General features: G+C 46.8%; 1 protein-coding gene across 1 annotated transcript in view; it reads left to right on the top strand.

The window, feature by feature from the left end:
• Positions 1 to 6,000, top strand: part of LMX1B (LIM homeobox transcription factor 1 beta) — a 169,768-nt gene that overhangs the window by 7,746 nt on the left and 156,022 nt on the right. The window contains exon 2 of the mRNA XM_085855152.1: positions 3,264 to 3,401. The gene's annotated coding sequence lies outside the window, so the exon portion shown is untranslated. The remainder of the gene's footprint in view (positions 1 to 3,263; positions 3,402 to 6,000) is intronic.

The following is a 6,000-nucleotide window of genomic DNA, read 5'->3' on the forward strand; positions in this document are numbered from 1 at the left end:
GTGGGGGTAACAATTTTTTGGGGGGGGTTGGAAATCACTTAAAACATGTAGAAATCCCCCAAAAAAAATTCTCTAACAATTTTTTTTGCGGGGGGGGGGACCAAGTTCAAAATTTAATTGCATGATCCTTGGACCATACCTAACCCCCCCCCCCCGCCACCAAGGTTCGTCGAAATCCCGTCAAGGATTTTTTCCGTAATACTGTTCACAAACAAACAAATAAACCAATGTCACCCGCAGGGTGACCCGTATCTTGCCAAAAGGTGACCACGTGTGACTTCTTTAAGGTCACACTGAGGTGAACAGAGCTGCTATCCACCAGGAGAGACTCCTTGAGGAATATCTGCCTACGAGAGATTCCGATGAGAATCGTTCTACAGAGTCAGCATAAACAATATGCGTTTGCCTCATAACGTCACCAAATGACGTCATAATGTCTCAAGCTTGACATATCGAGAAAGCACTCATCGAGGTGTTCAATTTGAGGTACTACACGATATGGTTCCTAAAACTTGAAAATTTGAATTGGGGTCAAATATGTTTGACCTCAGGCGCTAACCATGAAGGTCAAGGCCAATCGCCACCAAAAATTAATCAGCTGAGCGCCAGACCATGAACTATATTCCCATGAAGTTTGAAGACGATCCGATCAAAATTACTCAAAAAATAAGGGTTTCGTCGACTCCCCTGATTTGCGACAAAGTGACCTTGACCTTTGACCTTGACCTTCAAAATGTTATGCGCTGAAAGGGACCTCTTGAGGCCTCTGAAATGCGAAGTTACAAAAATTTCCAATGATATCTGTGCTCTGCAGAATTTTTTTTCGTGATTACAGACAAACAAACAAACAATAAAAAAGCATACAGACTGACTAACATATTGTTGTGGTTGACGAAATTCGCAAACCACCATTCAGGTCCCTTAGGTGAGATATCTCTGTAAGTATATGTGTAGTTAGGCCCAAACCCGTTGTTTAGAGGGAATAAATGTCATTCATGCGGGCTGCGACCCTTTTAGATAGCCGTTTTTCTTTTACTATCTTTATTTTGGACCAGCCGCCATTACCACCATTACTACCACCACCAACCACGTCTCAACAGCCATCACACAACAACCACCAACCGCAACGCCGCCTCACAACAACAACAACGCCAACAGCCACGACCTTTACCGTCACAACTCGCCCTCGCAACCATCGCATCACCGCCATTCCCGCGCCGCTTGTGGGCACCGATACTGGACTCGTGCAGGGCGCGCACCGAGCAGCGGGTGCAGAAACACCAGCCTTTCCGAAGAAATCGGATCAAAAACTATTCACGCCCACTTCTGTTCCGTCCTATCAGCGAGCATGGGGCGATTTGGCCCCGCCTCCAGGTGCGTCGGAGTATAATCGCTATATGCAGATTCGCGGATCAAAAAGCATTCACGCCCACTTTTCCTCTGTCCAATGGGGAGCCAGCCAGAGGTAAAGGGTCGAAGGTGAAGGAGCGAAGCCACGGGGGCTATAAAGGGCCGCGTTCGCTCGCCAAAAAGGCAGTTGAGTTGGGAAGGAGTTGGGAAGAGTGAGTAGTTGAGTTGGAAAGAGTCAGTCAAGGAGAATTGAGAAGAGAAGAGTCGGAGAAAGCAGTTGGACGGAGCTGTGGAGAGTGGGAGAGTGGGAGAGTTGGAGAGGTGGCGGCGGCGAAGGCAGTCGAGAGGGCGCTCGTGTCAGAGTCGGGGAGCTGCGGAGAGGGGAGGCCGATAACGCGACCGAGGTCGCGGTGGAGACGCTCGTCGCGGGACCCGAGCCAGCGAGATATCCTCATATCCCCGAGCATCAACAACCCCCTCCTGTTTCCCCCCTTGCGCTGAGATAGTGTGAGAAGGGGGCCCCGTTCCCACCCCATTCCAGACACTGTCCGCGAGGCCCGCGGAGTCGGGGCGCCACCGCCATTTTGCGGCTCATCACCAGACGGGTAGGCTCGACGCGGTCTCGGCCCCAGGCCCGTCTGCCCCCTCATAGTGGAGGGTGGTCCCTTTTTCTTTTGCTTTGAGTATATGTGTTGTCGGCGCCGTCTGTGAAGTAAAACTGTATAAGTGTTGCCGTGTGCTCGGTAGCCGGTAGTAGATCTGCAGTGTGTGTTTCTCTTTTATATTTGCTTTTTGTGCATTATTGTGTGTTTCTTCTATTTTTACATTTGCTTTTGGTGTATAATTGTATATGTGTGCTTTCCGTTTGCCGCGGAATAAATGTGCTTTATGTTGAACTGTTTTTCCCGTTTCGCTTCGTCTTTTCCTTTATTGAATCTCCATCTTACTTCACGTAAAGGGTTGGTCGTGGGCTAAAGACGCCCAATAATTAATCGAACCGTCGAGGTTGACTATAACACCGCTCGGTTATCCCGATAGTACGGAACGGGACGCTTAAAGTGGCCCGTGTCCGAAGTCGACCTGCGGCGAGGTGCGATCGCCCGGTCTACCCTCCGTGTGGGTACTTAGGTAGGTCGAATTTGGCGAGCAACCCTATCCCACGCGTGGGCCGATTGGCACGATCGTGGTGAGACCGAAAGGCCCACCCGTGACTAGTTCCCGGCGTTAGTCCGAGAGGGTCACGACGGGATTGTCCGTCCGGTGGGCGACGTGCTCTGATTCGAGTTACGTGGCCGTTCGCACGCCGGCGGGCGCAAATCCGCAACAATATCTTGCAAAAACTTCGTTTTAGCAAGATAACAAACAAACAAACAAACAGAAAGGGGTGAAAACAGTAACCTCCGTCCATCTTCGAAGATGGCGGAGGTTAAAATAGGGAACCTTGTTATCCGCACACTTCTTGAAAAAAAACGGGGCAATATTGGATTTGGCTGTCCGTCTGTCTGTGTGTCCGTCTGTCCGTTTGTCCGTCTGTCCCTTCGTCATGCTATCCCATCTTAAACGGTTGTGCAGAAATTCACCAAACTTCGTAGTTATGATCACCATATGGCAAGAAGGTAGAGAGCGGTGTCATTTTGATCCCACCCCCTGCGGCGGGGTCAAAAGTTGAACTACCAAAAAATGTAATTCCGGGTACATTTTTTTTTAAACGTTTTTAAGCACGCTTTGTATATGCAATCAACATTGGGGGACACATGAAATATGTAACGATTTAAAAAAAAAATTGATCCTCGGTTCATGCCGCAGGGATGGGGACCCAGCTTGGGTCACAAAAAAAGATGTTTTTTTTTTTCAAAAAAAATTCAAAATTGGATATTGGGTGATTCCTGGTGGAACTTTTTTTTATCTTTCAGCTCTGCTTTTGGTGGTGAGCATGGGGATTTGTGATGGCGCGCCACCGACTTCGCTCTGTTCAAATTGTGAACATCTTCGAGGAAGGCGTGATTAAATGCCGTGCAATTTTCATTTTGAATGGAACAATGTCAAACAAGGTTTGTGATGGTGAACGTAGTAATAAGTTTGAGGTGTTGGTCAGCAAATAACAAGGACCAATCACACCACACTATACGAGTGAATGATATAAACGACAGTACAAGGCAAATATCCGGCCTTTGTGAATCATAATCACCAAGTCCCCCCAATCCGATGTACCACACCCTGTTACGGAGCGTTGGTGCTGCTGAAACAGTTTCTTAGCAAGGGTCATGCTGAGCATTTTTTGTTTCTTTTTGTTATATAAAGTCAAGGCTCATGGAAGAGCGGGAACACAGAACGGATCAGGATGCAACAGAACAAAAGTTTCCCATCCCTCTCCCGGCAGTAGTTAAGGCAGCAATTTGGAATTTGTTCATAGGTGCTGGCAACAGCTTGCCTGCTCTTCTCAAAGGACACCGTGGAGTCTCTAACGTCCATGAACTAATGCCGGCAGACGGATCGCTATCCAGTTTAATGTCGATCCGAGGTGCAGCTCATAAATTGACGAATCACCTGTGAAACAATGGAATGACAGTTCATAGCTGGGTCGGGATTCAAACCCAGGCTTGACAGCTTAGAGGCAAGTGTGTGTACCTCAAGGCCATCCTATGAGTCTGAACAAGTACCTGGTGATATTAAATGTACCCAATTAAAAAGTACCTGACTAAACAAAAGAATGTTTCTGATAGAAACACAAAGGTGTCGCGTGCACGGCCTGTACACTGTATTGTCTGCCTTGCGAGTCTAAAACTCCTTGAAGGAGTACCAAGGGTCCCACGATACGTCATGGATGTCTTCGTGGCTGAGAACCAAGCCCGAGCATGAGGTCTCCACTCCATCACAGAGTGCTGTTGGTTGGGGCAGGAATTTGGAATTTGGCCGGACTGCTGTTACACAATGGCCTACTCTTATGAAAGAGACCGTGGGATCTTTAACGTCCACAAGGAAATGCTAACAGGTAGAACACCCAACTTATAACATCTTGTGCCAACACATCTGTGCCACAGTTTATGCTGATATTTAGAAAAAAAACTTCTAGAGTGGAGGCTCGAAGGTGAGTACACCAAACCTCTGCGCTTTCCTGCCAGCCCTGGCCTATACATTTCAAGGCGACAGCCAGGACTCGAGAAGTCACAAATACACAGAGGGGATGGTTTATTTTGGGGCTTCCCCTGAAGTGCCCAGATCCGATGTACAAACACAGATGGACGTCCGTCTCGGCGTCTCTCCTTTCTCAGCTCAACACCATTTTAATTAAACCGGGCCTTTGCCTGAGAAGATCACACCGCTCGAGCTTGAAAAGATCACAGGACTAATATGGCGGACCATTGTAAGGTTTGCCATATTACGCCTTCCACTGTTTGAACAATCACTTATGGCTGTGGACCTTTTTGTTCATAAACCAAGATTCCGTCAAACGTCACCCAAGTCTGTCTTATTCTCCATCTGCCTTTGTCCACTTCTCTGTATACGAGCATATATATATATATATATATATATATATATATATATATATATATATATATATATATATATATATATATATATATATATATATATATATACATATACACATACATGATGAAGTTTAACACGATGAAACTCCATAGATGCTCTTGTGATGTAACCTCCATATTGTAACCACTCATGTTTTGAGGTGAAGTACTTACAAAACCGTCTCTCGAGATCTGATGAGATTTTCATGAGATCTCATGAGGTTTTTGTTTTGGACGAAGGAGTAAAATGTAATTTCAACAGATTTTTCCTTTTCAATTCAACCTTGAAAAGTGTATCCTTGAAGAATAAAGGATGAAAGAGGGGTTGAGGGAGGACATGGAGGTTCAGGTGAAGTGACCAGGTGGCTGCGGAGCAGTGTTAATTAATTAAGTCTGCCGCATTCAGTCGAAGAGCCGATATTGGGGCCTGTAAGAGGGAGTGCAAACAGCATTGGGGGTTGGAGGTTCTGCGAGGCGTTTATTAAACCAGCTATTCAAGCCACACTAAATGAGCTTCTCTTGTGCCCCCTTCCACCAACACCACCACCACCACCTCCCCTTTTCCCCCCACACCTTATATCCACCCTCCCAATGTTCTTCACCCTGCTCTGTCTAACCCAGTGAAGACGTGGCCTAGCCATGCCGTTGCTATTCCATACACTTGTATTTAAACTTCTTACTCTTTCTTTCTTACTGCTCAAAATTTGGACTATAGTCTTCCTTATTGGGTCTTCGTTCAGAGTTTGGACCTTTTGCCAGATACTTCCTAATACCGTGATGAGCTCACATCGCATGGCATGTGTTTGAGGGTGTTGGTTGGTGTTTGTTGAGGGCTGTTTTGCTGGAAGGTGTTGTTGGAGACAACATACCACACCAAAATACTTTGCATTTGTTGGAGAAAGTTCGAAACATTGGATGTACTTCGATCTGTGACATGAATGTGACATTTCCTTGAGGGTATGTGGTCACTGTGGTGTAGTGTGATTCATCAATGTCCCTCGGATGGACGTAAAGCTGGGGGTCCCATCTGCTCGCATTAGTTGATATCCAGCCTGGTGTTGGCTTAGTGGTGAGGGTGGCAGCTTGGGATCCTAGGGTCCTGAGTTCAAGCCCCGTTGGC

Source organism: Eptatretus burgeri, chromosome 14, assembly GCF_056783735.1.
Source record: "Eptatretus burgeri isolate ZD-2024b chromosome 14, Ebu_testis_v1, whole genome shotgun sequence".
Taxonomy (NCBI): Eukaryota; Metazoa; Chordata; class Myxini; order Myxiniformes; family Myxinidae; genus Eptatretus; species Eptatretus burgeri.